Below are 9,799 nucleotides of genomic sequence, written 5' to 3' on the forward strand. Positions count from 1 at the left end.
GTTCATGGAAGCCAAATATTAAAATAATAAAAACACGGGCGTGTGGGACCATGGAGGCATGGCCGGCCGGCTATGGCCCGGTCCCACGAGTTTTTCATAATTTTTTAATATTTTTAGTTATTTTTGATGATTTGAGAGAATTTTTCCTAATTTGAGAGTAATACCATAAAATCAAGGAATTTGATGACTTCAAGGAAAAATAGGATAAATAATAATAAAATAATAAAGCAAAGGGCGTGTGGGACCGACTAGGGCATGGCCGACCGGCTAGTGGCCCGGTCCCACAAGTTTTCATTATTTTATTTTATTTTATTATTATATGATGATTTGTGCAAAAAATACCATGAAATCAAGGAGTTTTTTCATGAAATTAGAGAAATAATAATAATAATAATAAAATAATAATAAGGAACCGTGGGGTGTGGGGCCGGCTGGGACCAAGGCATGGCCGGTTGGCCAATGGTCACGCCCCACACTCCTTTCCTTAATTTTATATTATTTGTTATGGATTTATGGAAGTACCATGAAACCGAGGAGCTTCCTCGAGACGAAGGAGATTTGATCAGATGAGAGAATTTTCATCAAATCATGGAAAATAATAAAAATGTATTAAAATATAAAACTGACGTGGAACTGACCACGGCACTGTCGGTAGGTCGTGTGTCCGTGTTCCCAGCACCTTGGTCAATATTTTTAATTATTTATTATTTTCTTCCCTATTTTGCATAGGTTCATCGTTTCGTTGTATTTTGAAATACTCGTTTGTGCGGTGACTGTTAGTGTATCTTCGTTGAATACACTTTTACCATTTGAATTGGGGCTTACTTAGAGGTAGCTCAGACGCCCGGTGGTTTATTATTTATTACTAATTGTGGAATTCAGTGGAGAATAATTCACAAAACTGAGTAATAAGATGTTTATTATTAATTCATAGGATCAGCTGAGGATTCGACTACGAATTCAGAATAATAAAGTAAGCATTATTATTCCATGGGATCATAGATTCGACCATAGAATCAGAGTAGTTAAGATTTATCTATTACCATTTATGAGACCAGTTGTGGATTCGATCATGAAATCGGAGTAATGAGATAATATAGGTATTGCTATTCTATGAGATCAAGCCGTGGATTCGATCATAGAATCAGAACAATTATTTATTACCATTCTGTGGGACCAGTCGTGGATTCGACCATGGAATAGGAGCAATTTTTATTGCCACTCCATGGGATCAGTCGTGGATTCGACCATGGAATAGGAGCAATTTTTATTGCCATTCCATGGGACCAGTCGTGGATTCGACCATGGAATAGGAGCAATTGTAATTAGGAATAATTAACTTTGTGGATCTATACTAGCAGAGCAAGCTGTCTAGGAGCATTAATTATCCCGATATGAGCTTGTCGGTAAGTCATATCCTTTATATAGTCAGGGTAAACTCGTTGTTTGTTCCTGAAGACGTTATCGCTCTATACTAGCAGAGCAAGCTGTCTAAGAGCCGTCCATCTCGTGATACTATATAGAAATAATCACTAAAAGTGTTCAGTATTCATGAGATATGTCGTTGTCCAGTCGTGAGACTACATATCTACATGTACTTTGAGAGAAAGTACTCTCCGTTGAGAATTCGATGAGAGACCCATGTCTCAATACTCACGTCTGATTGCTGGATCAGAGCTTCGTATAATTATGAATTTATAATTTTATCCCTTGTCGAAAATCCACCATCTACACTTGCCTATCGGAGAAATTAATTTCTAGTCAATTATTTCAATTGTACCCAATACGATAGAATCGGGAAAGATCAGAACATGTAACCATAAAGAAAATAGTTGAGTCTGGCTTCACAATCCCAATGAAGTCTTTGAAGTCGTTAACCTACAGGGTCTCGATAGAAACCTAAGGTTAAAGGAGAATAGACTCTAGTTATGCAACTAGTAACACACAGGAGGTGTGGGGATTAGTTTTCCCAGTTGCTAGAGTTCTCCTTTATATAATTTTCAAATCAGGGTTTGCAATCCAAGTTACCTTGGTAACAAAGCATTCAATATTCACCGTTAAATGAAAAATCTGATTCAACCAAGTTAATATCTTTCAACCGTTAGATCGAACTTAGATTGTTACACACAAATGAAATGTACCCTCATTTAGGTTTATGTAACCGTACCTAAACATGTACACCATGTTGGTTCACAAATAGTTAACCGAGGTTAGCCATATGATTACTCTCATATCAACCTTATTTATCTTAACCATAACTAGTTCAAATGACTCAAATGAAACTAGTTAAAGAGTTGTCCAATTGCTATATTCTCATAAAATTATATAAGAACACAATTGAAGCAAAATCGATTTGATTCACTCGAATCAATCATGAACATTATAGCCACGGTTTGCAAAGATTGCATTCCTTATCATATAAATGTTTATGTTCATGTTCATAACCGATTTTAGAACTTTAACCTTCAAGTATGCAAACGTGTACGCATACTTGAAATACCCAGACTAAGATTGAGTTACGCCAGTACGCAAACGGGTACGCGAACTTCTAATCCCAGCAGAAATTCTCGGACATGAACCTGTACGCCAGTACGCAAACGAGTACGCATACTTAGGTTCCCAGTCAAACCAACAGGTACGCAAACGGGTGTGCATACTTAGTTCCCGGACATGGATTACATATGTGCAAGAGCGCACAACATGACATATCCAATAATGGTTAAGTGTTATAAACTCTTATTTCAATCATTAAAACTTTCTTAGAGGATGACAATAGTCGTTTTCATACACTTCTAGCATCAAAGCAATTTTCAAGTTATTGAAATAATCATTACGAAACATTCCAAGACAACACCAAATGATTGTATCACACAAACCATGTAAGATGTTACTCGGAAATTTTCACATGATATAAGATGAACTTGGTCGAAGCGAAAGCTTACCAACACATATTTTGAGAAATATGTAAGCGAGTTAAACTCAGCTCGAAATCTCAAATGTGTATATCGAAAACTATATCGTAATACGACTTGTGTCTCAATATAGTAGATAGAGTAGAAATAGACTTTCCAAGTGATAGATGAGTTTGAGTCTCCACATACCTTTTGTCGATGAAGTTCCAAAAGCTCCCCTTAGTAGTTCTTCGTCTTCAAATGATTAACGCTGTGAAAACTAAGCTACACAGTCTATGTCCTAGTCCGAGACATCTATAAATAGGCTAGAAATTAAGACTTATAGTTTTGATCACTAACATTGACAAGCATGCTTGAGATAACAACACATGCGAGTTCGACCGAGCAGTGCCCTAACAGTAATCACCTAGATACAAGTTCCGTAACTACCAACGAATATGATAGCTAACACGTGTTTTACGATCTTCAAGTAAAGTCTTCAAAATCTCACTTTTGTTTGTAAAGAACATCGATTTGGAAAATAACCTTATGCAATACACACACAATTTTCCAAGGTATGGTTTGTGTAACTACATGAAACTTCTTTTTATAGTCAATGACCAAATCTAAGTTGCTTAGAAGTCAAACCACCTTGTTTAAAAAAGGAAACATCAAAAAGATGACCAAATGGGGATTAAGTCACATTTTGCGCTTTAGTTCACGAACTGTCGCTAAAAGTACGTGTGCAATATCCTATTCACGAGCTGAACCTTTAGCAACAATTTTCACTTTAGTAAATTACTCATAACTTCTTCGGTATAACTAGGAATCGAGTGATTCTTGGCTCGTTGGTTTTCATTCACTATACCATGGTGACCTTTCAAGGTCAATGGTTATTCTCATTAAAGTCTTACGCTCAAAATTCCTCCGGCATACATGCAAACATATATTTAACATCATAGAAATTGTTCCAAAGAGTGAGCACTTCATTTTGATGGATAAATAGGTAAAATAAACAAGAGAATCAAGTATTTGTTACTAACCTTTCATGAAGTTATCGATGGATGTCTTCGTGTAGTCTTCAGTCTCACGTCTTGAAGGATATCTTTAATTCCATATATACTATACTACTTAAATCTAATCTAGTCCGAAACTAGTTTAGTAGACTAAATTAACAATGCCTTGTGGAATCTAAGTTTGAAAACTGAGTTGACATACCAACGCTAGTGGGTTCAACCGAGCAATGCTCTGATGATGCATTTGATTTCTCTACTTTGGCGAATGGTGCAAGGTATATCATGGGGGACTATGTTAGTAAAGCTTTTTTTTTGTGTTCCCAATGTTTTTAAAGTCTTTTCCCTTGCTAAAGCTGAGACTCGTGCAAATTGGGTTGTTTTAAAGAAGGCTTAAATTCACTATCTCATCATTGAAGTGATGCTAAAGATTTGGTTAATCAATTTGCAGTTGAAAATTTTGATGGTGATCAATGTAAAGATGCTCTTTTCATATAATTACCTTTTCAGTTCTTATTTGGTTGCTTGTAACTTGTAAATTTACTTTTGCTTGTAACTTGTAAATTTACGCGTATTTGTAATAATGTAGCTCACACTACTATCCATTGGGCTAACATAAACTCCGCAATTATGCATTAGGGTTCTAAACCAATAAGCTTTACATTTCTCGTGAAGAACAAGTAAATTGTAATACAGTAACCAAATATTGAAAATAAAAGAAGAATAAGTAAAAATAAATTGAGTTTAGTTTTGATTGATAAACCTTTATGTAAACAAGCTAGCATATTTATATGCAGATAAACGTGTTACCCAAGTTGCATTAATTATGGTAACAAATAAGACTCCTAACTAAACTAGATGAATTAAAGGCAACAACCTGTCTAAGGAAATAATAACTACTTAGGGAAATATCAAATAAGGAAAGAAGAGAGTAAGGTGTTGGTGCTGCAACATCCCACCCCGCCTGAAAAACAACTTGTCTGAAAGTCTGGAAAACGACCAATAAGTGCATCTGCATCTTCCCAAGTTGCTTCATCATTTGAACGATCTTTCCATTTAATAAGCCACCTAGTACCTGCAACATTCCCTTTTTTGAACATCTTGCGATCCAATATCAGCTCAGGTTCCCACTTTTCATAATCCACAGTAATTGGTAAATCAGTGTTGACAACAACGGAAGAACCAAGTTTCAATTTCAGCTGAGAAACATGGAAGACTGGATGTATGCGACTAGATGCTGACAATTCCAATCTATATGCTACTGTACCAATTTTCTCCAGAATGCGAAATGGTCCATAGAACTTTGGAGATAGCTTAGAAAATGTCTTGTCACGAACTGTTGTCTGTCGATAAGGCTGAAGGCATAGGAAAACCCAATCATTAACAACAAAAGAACGTTCAGTTATGTGCTTGTCTGCATAATTTTTCATCTTAACTTGAGCATCTTGTAAGTTGGAGTGAAGAATTTTCAAAATGTGATCTCTAGCTCTTAGTAATTCATCTACAGCATGCACGAGAGTTGTACCAGGTTGATAAGTAGAAACTGTTGGAGGAGCTCTACAATATAAAGCTTGATATGGAGTCATTTTTATGGCTGAATGATAACTGGTGTTATACCACCATTCATCCCATAGAAGCCATTTAGACCAATCTGTTTGTCTAATTCTAGTAAAGCAACGTAGATAGCATTCTAAAGTTCTATTGGTTGCCTCAGTTTGCCCATCGGTTTGGGGATGATAAGTTAAACTTTTGCAAAGCTGAGTATCTGGCAAAGTGAAGAGTTTCTCCCAAAAATTACTCATAAAAATAGGATCCCGATCACTAACTATTGTTTTAGTTATACCATGCAGACGAACAACTTCACGTATAAAGACTTCAGCAATGGTGGAAGCAGAATAAGGATGTGATAATGCTATAAAGTGAGCATACTTAGATAAACGATCCATTACCACCAAGACGGAGTTCTTCTTGTTGGATAAAGGAAAACCATCAACACTAGTACACAGAGACCCTTTTGCCACGCCAAATTGGCGTGTCCATAGGGGTTTTGTCACACCACTTCGGTTTGGACTAGGCGTGACTTCTGCTTGCGTGGATTTAGGTAACATGGCGTGGTTTTGGGTAGCTTATAGCCACGCCTGCCATGCGTGTCTATTTCTGCATGAAATAGACACGCCAGAGCCATATAGGCGTTGTTATATAGGGTCCCAAAAACTTAAGTACTGGTACTCTATAGACACACGATTTATTGTTTTGGCGTGGCTATTTGGTTCGCTATAGACACGCAAATTTATTTTGGCGTGGCTATTTGATTCACTATAGACACGCAAATTGCTTTTTGGCGTGGCTATTTGGTTCACTTTAGACACACAAATTGCTTGTTGGCGTGGCTATTTGGTTCACTTTAGACACGCAAATTGCATTTGGCGTGGCTATTTGATTCACTATAGACACGCAAATTGCGTTTTGGCGTGCCTATTTGGTTCACTTTAGACACGCAAGTTGCTTTTTGGCGTAGCCATTGGTTATCCGATAGACACGCCATATAGGTTTAACGTGGTTATATGTTATGTTTTAGCCACGCCAATTTCACTTACTTTCATCCACGTGGCTGCATTAGGAACCGTTGAATACCATCCACATGTAACGTTGTGAACCGTTCATTGGATATCCTATAGACACGCCCCATAGAGTGTGGCTATATGTGATATTTAGCCACGCCAATTTCCAATTACCTTGGTCCACGTAGCCGTATTACGAATCGTTGGATCTCATTTAAGATGATGTAATATTGACCGTTAAATTATATGCATCCTTCACCGTCCACATGTAATGTTGTGAGCCGTTGATTGGATATCCTATAGACACGCTCCATATAGCGTGGCTATATGTGTTATTTATCCACGCCAATTTACAATTACCTTGATCCACGTGGCCGTATTAGGAATCGTTGGATCTCATTTAAGATGATACAATATTGATCGTTCAATTATATGCATCCTTCACCGTCCACATGTAACGTTGTGAGCCGTTCACTGATCTCCTATAGACACTCCCCAAATAGCGTGGCTATATGTGATATTTAGCCATGCTGATTTACAATTACCTTGATCCACGTGGCCGTATTAGGAATCGTTGGATCTCATTTTAGATGATGCAATATTGACCGTTAAATTATATACATCCTACGCCGTCCACATGTAACGTTGTGAGCCGTTCATTGAAGAACCTATAGACACGCCATATAGCATAGCTATATGTGATATTTTGCCACGCCAATTTACAATTACCTTCATCCACGTGGTTGTATTAGGTACCATTGGATCTCGTTTAAGATGATGCAATATTGACCGTTCAGATGTAACGTTGACCGTCCACATGTAACGTTGGGAGTCGTTCATCGGAGAACCTATAGACACGCCATATAGCGTGGCTTAATATGATATTTAGCTACGCAAATTAATATCTGCTTAATGTGTCTTTATGTTATGTTTAGCCACGCCAATTAATATCGAAACGTGTATATTACGCGTGTGACGTCTCTAAGCCGTTAAGATATGGCGCATCTAAACCATCCACCTGGCACTATCCAAATTCTCTTATATACTTTATAAATTGTGGTTAAATATGAAATTCATATATGCCAAAAATTCATATTATTATTAATAACACAGTAAAAAATGTTGAGCTTTGGTCTAACAGTTTGTAAAAAAATAATATTAAAGAGCATTATCCAAAAATCATCAGTTTTTCTTCAACTTTTTTGATGGTGGTGTCTATGCATGCAATGGATCAGGTTGTGACATTCTCGACGCGCCAAACCTTGTCTTCCTCGGTTGCCTATCTGAAAGTTGGTATGCCTTCTGCACAGTTGGTGCATATAACCTTCTTTGCGCCTTTTTAGTCTTCTGAGAAAGCTTTTCATAGGCTGCATGCATGACTCCCCGAATGTGGATTGACTGCTAGGTGCTCCTCATTCAGTTTATCACTGTCCAATTTCTTCTCAAAATCTAAAACTGGTTCTGGTTGCTTATGAGGATTTCCATGTTGTGGAGTTTCCTGCAGCAAGAGATTAAATGTATTATATATATATATATATATATATATTCTAAATCCAAGGTGAATTCGTCTGTCATATGAATTATTCGTTTGTAATATGAATTCTCAACAAGAGACAGACAAAAGTCATTTTTCCAACAATGTGATAAACCCAACTTCACTGAAGGCCGCGTCATTTTTCACAGCCGACGCCCAAATTAAAATCCGTAACCAAATATCAATTTTCAAATTTACACTGGCATTCATGTTCCATTAGGTGTTAATATATTTCTATCTCGTACTTATTCTTTAATCAAACTGAATACACGATTGATTTACGTAAAACAATTTATATACTTGATTAACAAAGCAAAAGACCTAAGAAACTAACCTTGTCATCAGAGATGGAACAATTATCTTTCGGCCATGCCACAAAACCATCTTTAGCTTCCCCTAATAACTTAAACTCACCACTTGGTTCCGTTAACACGAATGATGGATCTATGACCTCCAGAATATTGGCAGCATAACAGTGTTCAGGAAGCTCTTGTCGATGTATTTTCTGGTTAGGCACCTTAGGAAAAATACTGCCTCTAGCAAAGACGTTTCCCCTAGATCCATTCCAAAAGTCTTATTTTGTTTTCTGCGGAGATACGGCATATGAACATCATATAAAAAGAAGATTCTAGGATTAGCAATATAGATGAAGAAAAAAAATACTCCATTAGATGTCTTAGCCATAGGTTCTGCCATAGATGCGCACGACTTCTCTAGAGATATTGAAGGATTTGGTTGGTAATTACTGGTAGAGTTCTGCATAAGATTATGAGACTGCTTCTTAGACCATGAATGCGAAGACACTGATGAATTGAATAGGTAACAAATATACAAGGTTCTCCAAAATATACCCTAGCATCCGTGATTCATATAGTTGATATCATATTTCAAACATATGGTTTAAGATCATGTAACTGGTTTAAGACAACAGACTTACTAATTTTAGTTTTAATCCCGAGTATCCTCCTCGTCGTGTCCGATGTGGGAACTTGGATTGTGATATTGCCTCTATTCCCTTCTCCGAATTTTTCTTGCAGAGGAAATAAAAATAATTTCATTAGTATGATGGGATAGATAATAAGAACGAAACACAAATTAGAAAAAGCAATGTGTATTCCATACCTTAAATATAGGCGATTCTAGTACATACTTAAGGTATTCGTCCCAGTCTTCTTGGTCCATTACCGTTTCGTACTTTCTAGGGAAAGTTTTTAGTTTGTCCGGTCTTTCCAGGAAGGGTTTTACATGATTATTGTATAATTTCCTTCTGAAGTCCCGCAGCTGAACAACTAGACGCTTCATGACCGCTTGCTTATATTTCATGGGGTACCTCATAATGAAACGGGAATAACAACTAATTTATGTTCATCACAGACTCACAGTTCGACAACAAAAACGACGAATTGATAACCGCATATGCATACCAGAATTTCTTCCTTCATATTTTGTTTTGTTGTTGCAGGGACTACCTTCCAACATAAATGTTTTATGCCAACCATATCACGAGCCAAATATCCTAGGTAACTACTAAATTCAATTCTATGGCCACCATCAGAATCCACCTCATCATCCCATTGGTCCTCCTCTGGGGGCACGTTGTAATCATCTTCTGCCATGACAAAAGCTGTGTAGGTACGTGCATCTCAGTTAGGAATTTGAGCTTATTTTGGAAAATATTAGCTAAACCTAACAGGATAGGCTACATGTGTTACACCTCTTTTCTATTATATGAAAAGAAAACAAACATGAATTCATTGATGCATGTAACTTGAGGCTAAAACATCACTGCAACACACAAAA

Source organism: Papaver somniferum, chromosome 10, assembly GCF_003573695.1.
Source record: "Papaver somniferum cultivar HN1 chromosome 10, ASM357369v1, whole genome shotgun sequence".
Classification (NCBI taxonomy): Eukaryota; Viridiplantae; Streptophyta; class Magnoliopsida; order Ranunculales; family Papaveraceae; genus Papaver; species Papaver somniferum.